The sequence below is a fragment of the Aptenodytes forsteri genome, unplaced genomic scaffold, assembly GCF_000699145.1.
Source record: "Aptenodytes forsteri isolate BGI_AS27 unplaced genomic scaffold, ASM69914v1 Scaffold107, whole genome shotgun sequence".
NCBI classification, from domain to species: Eukaryota; Metazoa; Chordata; class Aves; order Sphenisciformes; family Spheniscidae; genus Aptenodytes; species Aptenodytes forsteri.
The window spans coordinates 224,721-237,105 of NW_008794118.1; the positions used below are offsets into that span (position 1 = coordinate 224,721).

Below are 12,385 nucleotides of genomic sequence, written 5' to 3' on the forward strand. Positions count from 1 at the left end.
GGCAAAGGTAAGTGAAATGGCTAATTTAAAACTCATTCCCCTACTCCACAGATTTCTGTCTTCCTTTTAACTGAGATGATTTGCTGGTAGGTCATTTATCTTCTGTGACAGATGCTGCTGTTTAGCTTCTGATCACTTTGTAGAGTGCATACACACTCAAAACCAAAAGATTTTAAGGAAATTTTATGACATGGAAACAAGAAAAAATGGCAGCTTCATAATGATGTTGAGTTTTCTAAGACATTATCCTGCCACAGTAATTAGCTAGCTATATTCTATTTGTTACAAACTCTTCCTTCATTTTACGTTTTTTCCTGTCTGCTTTATATTTCAGACATAACACTTATAACTAAGCAATCACTCAGATCAAACAGGTATAGTCAGTATTTGACAAGGTAGACAGACTTCCAAAAAGCTCTTAAGAAGCACTCTGGAAAGTCGCATAGGTAGACTTGACACAACAAACTTTGCCTTCAAAAAGTATTAAATAAAAGCATTGCTAAAAGTACCCTTTTTAAGGACAAGTACAAAACAGTAACTCTCACCATTTGTGGCCCTTAGTATAATCTTTTCTTACTTGAGAGAGCATTTTTTGTGCAAACTACATTTCAGAAGGCTTCAACAAGGAAGAAAACAACTACTTCCATGATCATATATGAAGGAAGAGAAATGCTACCCTGCCCTAATTAAATTCTACTAGAAGAATTACTTCCACCCTCTCAGACTTGTCCCATCTCATTGCAGTTTCTAATTCACGTCCTGGCTCAAATGGCTAAAGCCTAGGTGCTTTGGTAAACCACTCCTTCATTAACTCTACAGAGGCAGGAGCAGTACACAGGCAGTTGTAAGAAAGATCTTTCTTCAGGTTGTAAAGTTCTTGGGCATCATGCTAGGTAAACCATGCTGTTATTCATTGCATTAATGAACACAGCCAGTGTTATTCACTTACTCTCGCTACACAATATGGCCCTTAATAGCATACAATCACACATTACCTCTCTTCTCTGAACTATGATACTGAGAGGGTCTCCCTTACCCAAAGGAAAGCTGAGTAGAAACACGCTGATGTTGTTTTGCAGCCCTGTGCTATTTGATTAAATCCCCATTTGTTGTGTTCTTTTGCCACCTCTTTTCTCAAGGCTCTATCTATCACACAGCTGTTCCACATTGAGTTGGGGAATTCATTTGGAGACTCAGGAAAGCAATAGCTTGGCAATTCCAGCACTGCAAAGGCAAAGCTGAAATGCCTTTATGCAGCACCTGCTGAGGGGACCTTTTACTGCTTTCATAATATGGAACAGGAGTTTGGCCCCAAGGGGAGGATCTCACCATACACAGGCAAAACCCCAGGTTCTGCCTCATTATAGTTATTGGCCTACCAATTAACTTGCTTCCTGTGAGAGCTGGGAGGAAGGCATTTTGTTCATTGAGATATTCAGGCTCTACAGTTTTTGAAGTTTTTTACTTTAAGGACTGTGTACGTCCCTAACTGACGTTTGTCACTAGCCATTCAAAACACTTTTCCTAGGCCAGACGCTACACAACGCATCACACCCCACTTTTTACAGATGGGTAAACTGAGGCACAGGACAGGACATCTTACCACGGTAATGCAGCGTGTCCATAACCCAGCCCAGTTCTCAAGACTCAAGGCACTGTGTGCAATCTGCCTCCACACAGCTTCTCTGATTGCCCAGGTATCAGATAACAATTTGTACATGGTTTTAATAAGGAGTGTCAGAAATACTCATTCCTGGAAATGTTCTGTGTTTGAGAATATATCTGGGATGCCCAGTCCTCTGTGAGTTTAATCTAGACCATTTAAAATGTCTTTCTGGTACATCATTCAGAGTCATCCATTGGCAATACCATCTGCAACAATAAGATATTCCATTTGTAATGACTGTAAGAGTGGAAAAAACCATTAACAAATGTAAAAGTGCCTGAAATAAAAGTTCTCCTCTAAATAAGCTGTGTAATGCTTGCAGACTATTTAATACAAGCAGCAGGTATGACGTAGCACATGCCTAGAAAGTGTTAAACTGTGCTACTGTAGTAAAACTGTCAGCCTTGATTATTTAAAAGGTGTCTACCTGTAGGCTTCGCTTTCATTCACTGTTGTTATTAGTACATCCCACATGTCTGATCAGACTGGCCAATGCTCCACTCTGTTCATATTACACTTGGCCCCTGCTCCTGATTTATCAGCCACAGAGACAAAAGTTTGGCTTACCCTTTCTGAACAACAAAGATTTATTCTTGATGGCATCCCTCTGCAGTCAAATAAAATTCATGTACACATTTCTCAACAAATCCACGCTAATGCCATAAACACACGTCAGTGTTGCAGCCAAGACAATGACTACTTGTTGTGATAAAAGATGGGTATCACGCAAGTGTTGCGGTTGATTTTAACACATAATAGAGCTGCCATTGCATGAGCCATAGTTTCCAAGCTCACTTGTTCCTTCCTGCCCACTGCTTTTCTTCAAGTTTTTTCAGCTCTGTCTGCAGGCCCCATCTCATTCTCCACATCTGCAACTCCCATTTGAACTCAGGTCTAGCCCATATTCATTCCATGCATCACTGAAAACAGGAATACTATCTAGTCAATCTCTACACCGGAGTCAGACAATTTATACTGCCTTCACACCATGACAGAAAGAACGTTTACGCGATCTTTGTGTTTCTATTAAACATTAACATGCATGAGTAATATGGGCTAGATTCTAAGCTCATTGTCCCTGGTGGACATGGGGAGTAAAATACTTTAATGGAATTACTCCAGAATCTGTCCTTTCACAAACACTACAATAATTTTAAAGTTTAAGGGGAGCTTTGCCTGATTCAGCAGCTTTTAGCAAAAGCTTTTTTAAACCAAAATATGCTTTAAAATAAATACAGTTTAGATTATCTTTGATGTGAACCTATAGCTGAGATTTGCATTGCTTACCAGATTAATTAGACTAGCCAAAATTTTTAATACCTCAATTTTGCATGCCTCAGAGAGACAGAAAAATAAAGATTTTCTTTTCTATAAATGGGCCATTACTAACTGTGAAATTGCTTGGTGTTTTCTACAGCAAAGCTCTTTGTGGTCTAGCTGTATTTGTTCTGCATAATGAACAGAATGCCAGTGGTTTCCATCTACATACAGCTCTTCACTCAGGGCACTTTACAGATACGGCTGACTACCTTTACTAGTTAAAAATGGAGTTACCAGAGGCAAAGAAGATTTAGCGGTCAAAAACCAAGTCTGTGGCAGAGTCAAGAATAGAACTTAGAGCTTCTAAACTATTCCCAAAGGCCTGTTTTAACCACTACACAGCACTATGCTAGCAGGGTGCAACCACAGGTCGAGTTCTGCACCAAAGGGAGAAGCTGTCGATAGGGTTGTCGGCTCCACTGTAGCCGTGTGTGCGCACGCACACTGTCGAGCATGTGTACATGCACATTTCCTTCCCATCCCCCAAATCTTTACGGAGCTTTTTTTATGTGTCACAAGAGAATAAATGCCTGAGACATTATCTGCCCATTCCAAGAGTTCAGAGAATGTGTATGACATCATGGGCATGACTCCCCCACTAATCACATTATATGCTGTTTAACTTAACACTGCTAAGCTTTGTCTGATAACATTGTAAATACCATTTTATTGTAAATTAGATTATACAAACCTCCTCAGAGTTTAGGTCAGTTCTTGTGTGAGGTCCTTGTTCCCCCTCCTCTCTACTACCCCAAATTGAATCTTTTTGGTGTCTAAGCCAGGGCATTTCTACAGAAGGAAGCACAAGAAGAAAAGAAGGCTAAGCCATTATCTGTTTCTAACTCAGCACTGCAGATTGCAGTAAGTGGACAGAAGACTCCATACATCTGTTCTTTTTCTCTTTCTTCCCTTGGAATAAAATCAATAGGTTTTGGTTTTCTCTTGAAGCTGGCTGGATTTCATTACAATCTCCCTGTGAGGTAGCATATACTTGAGACCTATCATTTCCTTCTATCAAGCCTAAGCTGAGTTATTCCAGTTGGTAGCCACTGTGTTCTTATCCTGGCCTTAAGGTTTCTGATTTGTTTACAAAGAAAGCTGCAGAAGTATTTTTTATTTTCATTTTTGCATTTGATTGTTTTCTCTAATGAAAGAACCAGACTCCAACTACATTAAACCATAGCCCCAGCATCAGCAAGATCTTCAAAGCGATTGACACACTGATGCTTCCCAGTTTCTGAGAAGGATATTTTAATTTTCACCTTTTGACACATTTATTGCTGAGGGAGATATCTGAGAAGTTTCTAATCTTTTAGAAAACCTCAGCAACAGGATTTCCCAACATTTTTATACTACTGCATGAGAAGATGCTACTTATCTTTCTTCCCTAATTTTATCAAGGCCATAAATATCCCATGCTATTAAAGCATGGTTTGAGAATCCAGACTTCTGAGGTCTTGTCTCAGCTGTGCTCAGCTCTGTGTTTCTGTCCTCACTACAGTCAACAACGGCTCTTAGTGTCATCCTGAATTCTGCTTCCCATCCATAGGCAAAATTCTGAGGCTGGTGATGCTTCAGACAGAGCTATACCACCCAGAACCAGAACTACCAGCTCTGAACGCCAAAACAAGGCTTTGACTTTTGATGTTGGAATCACTTCTCAGGAAGGATGCAGAACAAGCCTTCGTGCCTTCCCCGCCTCCCATACTTAGGACAGATAAATCCTATCACAATTAACTGAGAAAGAAAATGTAAGTGAGGCTCATCCTTCCTCAGCACAAAGAACCACATGATGCAGTTGTCTTTCACTTATAGGATCCCCGGACAAAAAAGGCAATTCCCGGACAAAGGGAATACAACACAATCCAGGTGACTACTCAGACCAAAGCACAGCTAACACAAGTGCTAGTAAGGCACCAGTTAACTGCGCTAAAGACAGATTCTCATGTCCTTGAGCAAACCACCTGCCTTGTGCATTCCTACATATTCCCATCTGGAGGAAGGCAACAGCAATGCTATACAAACACAGCAAAGGATGCTGTAAAATAAACATTTTGAGATCTCACATGAAACTCAATCTACCTGAACTGTGATTACTATATACTGCATTTGTGTAAGGTTAATGCTATAGAAACTGGATTCTGTTAACTCCTGATTTCTCATAACAGATTTTAATGAAACTCATGTTATGAAACTCAAGTAGCTGTCCTGAAAAGAAACACATCTCATCCTGAAGGAGGTTAATGCACATTTCAGTGGGTGTCAATCAGATGCAAGCAAGACTGTGCTCTCTTGAATATGTCCTCCCTATCCTTGGGCCGCTTGCAGAACTCATCGAAAATATGCCTTTACACTGGTTTTCATAACCAGTTAGTTCCTCTCTCCACAGAGATATAGTGATGAAGCAACATGATTTGTAGGGCAGTTGGTTGCTTCATCATGGAATTCTCATACAATTAACATTTACCTAGTCAAGTTTGCAAAGTACATGGCTGTTTTTTTGACAACAGGAGAATAATGCTGTACTTACTTAACTAATTCATTAGAGAAAAGAACAAACCTAGTAAGGTATAAAGAATTTATATACAGAAAAGAATAATTACAGAATAATTAGCAAATCAGGTTATTTACCTTTTTAAACTTTTTTTTATGTGTTTCCTTATAAGCATACTATACAAATTAACCCCGTACTATATAAATGAACTTGAGTGGTTACTCACGTGAACCATTAGCAGTTAAGCTGAAAAGCTTCAGCCATCAAAAATGCCAAAGCTGTAGCCTTTTTGCATAATTAGGAAAAGGTTTTTTTATTTATTTTTCCCTTTTCTGTCCCTCTGTTCTTTATTTTAGGATGTCCCATCTAATCACCCACTTCTAGAATAACTTTGAGTCCACCTCACACACTAATATATTTCAGTTTTAGTTCTCCAGTAAAAGAACCAGTGTCATTATCCTTAAAGAGAGATACAGAGAAGTTCAGCTACCGGGCCAAAAATCCCAAAGCAACTTGACCACAGGAAAATATAGAACTCTGTTCCAACGTGTAAATCTGTGCCTCAGTCTGAACAGTTCACAGTACCAAGAATTGACTGAGGTATTTAAAAAACACTCCCAGGTGATAAGGCGATAGCAAGAAAGCTCAATTAATCTTTGTATCTATGTTTAATACAGAAACCTACAGCCTTTTTGCCAGGAGAATGAATTTAAAGCAGCAGCACAGATGAAAATAACAAAATGATATGAGGATTAACTGATAATCCCCACAGGTACCGCATGGGAAATTGCCAGACTGTTAACTGTGGTATGAAATATGGTATGAAATTGTTGGACTCAATGATCTTGGGGGTATTTTCCAACCTAAATGATTCTATGATTCTAAATCTAGCTCATAAACGAGCCTTACTGCAAGACGAACGAAAAGGAGAATAAGTGATATAACTGGTGAAAAGATCATAACCAAGAGAAATAGATGTTCAGCGTCAGTGATGTAGGGAGCTCCCCAGCGGCCTCTGAATAGGGTCTGTGATGTGACTACTGCTGTTTCATATTCCATAAATGATCCGGAAATGCTGTAGGTAGGTGGCTGATGATACAAAGCCATTCCCAAAAGTGAAGCCTAAAATTTATTCAGTGAGTGGGTGTTAAAATAGTAGATTTAATTCAAAGTTCATAAATGAAAAATAATGTATGAGGAAAAAGCCATTCTTGCTGTGCTTTTACCAGTCATAGCTTTTTACCAGCTATTACCAGTCATGAAAGAAATCCTGGAGAAGTGGATAGTTCGAAAAAGCCGTTCTTGCTGTGCTTTAAATCAGCTATTACCAGTCATGAAAGAAATCCTGGAGAAGTGGATAGTTCTCTGAAAAGATCGGCACAGTGTCAGCAGTTGGGAAACAACATCCTGTTAGGAATTTTTAGGAGAAGAATGAGAACAAAGCAGAGAATGGCATTATTCCTCTGTATAAATCCATAGTATGCCCATCTCTTCAATACTGAGCGCAGTTCCAGTAATTGTGGAAATAGAAAGCTACAGAAAGGGCAAGATTGACAGTGTACCAAAGCCACGCAAGAGATGTTGGAAAGCCTTAGCCTAAGGAAAACTTAAGCAAGCCAGAGCCTTTCAACCTGGAAAACAAGGAGAATAACAATTAAGTTCCAGACAAGCTGTTACAGCATGGAAAAGGTAAACAGCAATGATTATTTTAAAGTAGTCTTGACAGAAAAAATAGGGCACCAACTCAAACTGGCAGGCAGCAAGCGGGTTCAAAAGCAAACAAAAGGAAGTTCATTTTCACACAATACCTAATGATGTTGTGGAACTCATTGCCACGGGATGTTATGGCAGCCAAAAACACAAGTGGGTTTCAAAAAAATGATTAGACAATTTTATGGAAAAAGGTCCATCAAGGAATATAAAAAACAATGATACAGCTGCAGCCTCCAGCTCAGGAAGGTCTCTAAACCAGAAACCACTGGAAGCTGGGAGGGTTTACCAAAGGAAGTATCACTCTATACTCGTCCTGTTTTCCATACACAAGTTATTAGCCATTATCAAGAGGCAGGATATGGGGCTAGACAGACCTTTGCTTTGACTCTTTTTCACATTTGATCAATACTAACTGATGCAGATATAAACACATACCCCTCCACGGTCACGGATAATTCTGTAAAAGGCTGCTGTAGTTAAAAGGCGCACACTTAGAAGAGTAACATAATAAATGACAGCATTTTTTATTTGAGTAGGACTAGAACTGGTTTTTGCATTTCCTTAGGTACATTCTGAGTCTATGCTTTCCAGAGAGGAGTTATGATGTTACCCACCTTTTTATTACCTAACTACAGCAAAAGAAACAAATCCAGTAGAAAAAACTAGCTCCAAATTTCAGCTGTAAGCCACACAATGACTTACATCCTGGTGACTGAGAGCTTCTCAGCTTAAGAAACTCTGGAGAACTACTGCAGTAACTGCCTATCAAGTTTGTTGAATATGGCTACGCCGCACAGGTGCTTTAAAACACAGATTGAAACTTCCAGTCATGCTCTAGGTCTAGGATAGAATTTGAAGTCATGGTAAGCCTTGAACAATAGAGTGAAACAGTCCTTTAAGATCTTGTTACTTACAGACTCCATCATCCTGAACATGCTTTGCAACTTGAATGGCCGCCTTATCTTCTCCTTCTCCGACAGTGAAAACAGAGAAGGAAGTGACTCACTGCTAACTCGGCACCCCACCACCCCTTAGCAGCTATGAGCCTATGCATCAGATGACAAGCCTGCTATAACACATTACTTACCACCCTTTTCTTAATTGTTTCCCAAACCATGGTTGAAAAATAAAAATTAAAAAAGAAGACAACAATGAAGGGATTTTACCAGGATACCCTTATTCTAACTTCTATCGTGCCCCTTGGTTCAACAGCTGGGAAGGAAATGCTGCTGTCTTGGCATGACGTTACAGCATAACCTACAACACAAAAGGTACACGCAAGATACAAACACTGTGGAGAGAAAAAATGTGCATCAATCAGTAGCCACATGGCAAGTTGCACCGGTGTGTAATATACTCAGGGGTAGAATTACACAGGTACATATTCTCTGGTACACTTGGCCAAATACCAAAGGCCTAATGACTAAGTAGTCCTGTAATTCTAGCCCAAATACCAAGAAAAAAAGTTACAAATGGAGACAACTGTATTATGCACCACTTTACCCCAATAAAGAAGCCTTCCCCATTCCTCATTCAGCATCTAGTGCTTGGAGATGTACTAGCGTGAATAATTTGAGTCAGGACTCAAACCTGTGCTTAGCCATGCCAAGGAAACGTGTAATTTTTCAGGGAGAATAAATACATGCAATTTTCAAATGGGACAGAACCAAGGCAAAACTGCATACACGAGGGTCAACAAAGCTCCGATGTTCGTTTGCACATGCTTGTCCATAACTTGTTCCCCTAAGGACTACAGATCTTAGTTACAGCAATTCTCTCCAAATGGGGGGTTCTTGTGAGTCAGAGGTGAGCCAGAACAATTCTGCTTCCTACTTGTTAATCCATACTGGGATTACTGAAACCAGCAGATCCATGTTTGACACCGAAACAAACAATAATTGGAAAAGGTGGGTACTTCCTCTTTTGAAAATCACATCATTTATTTAGGCACCTGATCCCAAGACCCAGGTAGGCGAGTCTGGAGCTTTATCCTTAGACCCTTACCTTCATTCTGCCACCAATTCTAAACTTGCCACAAAAATACATACGTACTTCTATACGTTGGCTGAAATCCTGTTGCCTCATTCATGTTGCCTTCCATTAGAAATCCTTCCACAAGACAGAGCATGGAGATTCCTCGGGTCAAGGACTCTGGTTTGTTACGCACTTCTTAACACAGTAGCCAGCACAAACAGGGTCTAGGGCCTGGAAGTGGTACTACAAAAGATAATAATAATAGTAGCTTAAGTAAAAACAATCAAAGATAAAAACCAATAAAACATCCTCTGCTCCCCTTAAGAAAATTTGTTTATTCACCCCCTCACAAAGGAGGTTGCCCTATTTATCTGCCGGGAAACCTCAGGCATTCCTTGCATGTGCGGCACAGATGGTCGCCACACAACAAAAGGCAGAAGGGCTCCCCGCACATGCACGGTGGACGTGTCTGGTTTCTGGATACACAGAAGCTTGGTCAGAGCTACTGCTCCAGCAGGGCTGCTATGCATCCAAAATCCCAAACAAATACAGAAAGCCATCAATATCCTTTGAACATCTCTTAGTGGAAAGAGACTGTCTGGGAAAAAGGAGATGCACAGTGACCTTGGTTGTGAGTCTTAATTCATTAGTGTACATAAATTGTTTTGCGATCCTGAGGTGGGAAGTGCTAAGGAAGCAGAACTATTATTTATTAAAGCTCAAGGCTCTGTTGTTTCTTCATCCTCAGATATTCTTCACATCTGAATTTTCATTCATGGCCATTGCTACTTCAAATTTTTTTCAGCCGTCTCGATCTTTTCTATACCAAATGGAATTGCCCCAGGCAGAGAATACGCAGTATCTAGATTTGCTCATTGCATTTATTTATCTTACTCTTTTCTAATTAATTTACTGCTTTGACCCCAGTCCTGCTCTTCCTTTGATTTTATAGTCAGATATCAAATGTGGCTGCTCTCCATGAATAGTAATTATTTGGAAAAAAAAAAGGCATTAATATTTTTACTACCTTGCTAAACATACACTTCTACAGTGTATGGGAAGGGGTCTGCAAGGTCAATTTTAGCAAACTGAGTATAAATATCGTTGCTAATTCTTCTGTACATTGAAAGGCAGAGCAGTTTGGCAGTAACCATTTCAGTTCCCAAGGTAGACAATACAAGCTGTAATCAAAGAATAAACCTGAGGGAACTGCATGAACTGAAACAAAGCAGAGCAGAAAATTAATTCTGTAACACATTATGTTCTGTGATACAAATTGTATACAAGTTTCTGTCCTCCTTCACGAAATTACTGAGTGCAGAACTGTATTCTATGTAATACATGAAAAAATCGCTAAACATGTTTCTTCTTTTGAAGGAGTTATTCTAGCTTTCAGTATTTAAAATACATGCTTTTTTTTTCTTCAAACAATACAGGATACAAATCTCTCTGCTTTTTCCTCAGCTTAGTAAGAACATAAATAAACCAGGAAATTAAAGACAAAAAAAAGAGAAGAGAAAGCTACCTTTTCCGCATCCTGTTGTGCCTAAATAGAACATGTAGTACCACCCTGTACAACTTCTCAATAAAATGTATTGCGAACACTTCAAAAGCTGACCATAATCATGAGAGTTAAGTGAGGAATGTCAGCTTGGACGGGGGATTTCGCTGCTTTTGTTATACATTAGTTAAGCATGCAGGTTTGTGTTTTTTACTTTATCTTGGATTTCACTGTAATGTAATTGAACTCTGTTACCTTTTTCAGTATCCTAAGTGTTCCTCTAAGTGCTTGTATGGATTTGGGTTTACGGATATTGTAACAGATCCAGAGGCTATTGAAGTCAGTGGCAGAAGCCTCTGCAGAGCTTGTTTAGTCCTTCGACGTGGAAACTGTTTTTTCCTCTTTTCTTAATACCCTTGGGATCAACCTTCAGACATGTTCAGAAATAAGGTGACCGCTATGAATCCAGTGGCAAAAGTCACACTTACTTCAGCAAAACCAGGCTTTACAGAAGAGCGTATTTGATTGTAGTGGGATCATTCACATTATATGAGTTTCATGCATTAAATTCACAGCATTTACAGGATTATGTCCTTAATAGTAATTCCAGGTTTGGGGTGTCCCGTCATTGTGTCTGTCTCCCCTCACCTTGGACCTCCATCATTTTCACCAAGGCACAGTTTATTTCCATCATAAAATCATAATCTTTGCTTGCAAGTGAGTTGCTTGAACTCCTCAGACAGTGGTATCTCCGTGTAACCACACATGATAAACCAATAGCCAACAAACACACTTCTGTAGATTTTACTATCTCCGGAGCAGACTATATTTCTATGAAAAACACAGTTTTGGGCTTCATGTGTCAAGTTCTGCATCAAATACACCCCTTTTACAGCCACAGCTCTGACAGGAAAAACCACCCCCACCCCCCATTTAAAAACCAGATTCCTCATCCACTGCAGACACACGTGTGGGTGTTCCACGTCGTAATATCGCAATTTCCTTTCGTATCTTCGCAACAGAGCACTGCCTGGGCCTGTGGGGAGAGGAGGCTGCATGCCTCCTACCCCTTTCCTCTGGGGTGGATGTGGGGAAAAGCACCTCACTGTGGGGTGAGACCTCCTGAGGGGAGAGACCCACTGAGGGGGTATCCACTGTGGGAGGGAGACTCTCTGGGGGGGAGAGACCTGCTGAGGGGATACCCATCATGGGGTAGACTTGCTGAGGGGAGACCCACTGAGGAGAGAGACACGCTGAGGGGAGATCTGCTGAAGGAAGGCAGCTGCTGAGGGGATAGACCTGCTGAGGGGATACCCACCATGGGGGGGACCCGCTGAGGGGAGAGAGCTACTGAGGGGAGAGAGCCCACTGAGATGAGACCCTCTATGGGGATACACCGTGGGGGAGACCCGCTGAGGGGAGCACGACCGATACCTCAGCTCCGGCCGCTGATGCCCCCCGAAGGAGCCGCTGCGGCCCGGGGCGTCTCCAGCAGCAGAGCGGGCTGGTGGCCTGGGGGCAGTTTGGGGAGTTTGTCTGTGGTTCTCTCTGGCCCCTGGCGGGGCCCGAAGGAGGGCGTTGGCGACACCTTACTTCAGGGACATGAAAGCCCAGTCCGACTCCCCAGCCTACCGGGGCTTCCTCAGCTCCCCGTCGGCGGGAGGCGACGAAGCGGCGGCCACCCCGGTCCCCAGCGCCCCGGGCCGGCGGGGCAGGC

General features: G+C 41.2%; 1 long non-coding RNA gene across 1 annotated transcript in view; it reads right to left on the bottom strand.

Annotated features, from left to right (window-relative positions):
- LOC103896528 overlaps positions 1-11,463 on the bottom strand; it is an 82,365-nt gene extending 70,902 nt beyond the window's left edge. Inside the window, exons 1-2 of the long non-coding RNA XR_657413.2 lie at positions 10,924-11,463; positions 9,246-9,410 (exon numbers count right to left, since the gene is read on the bottom strand). This is a non-coding gene — a long non-coding RNA (uncharacterized LOC103896528). The remainder of the gene's footprint in view (positions 1-9,245; positions 9,411-10,923) is intronic.
- Between the last annotated feature and the right edge of the window lie 922 nt (positions 11,464-12,385).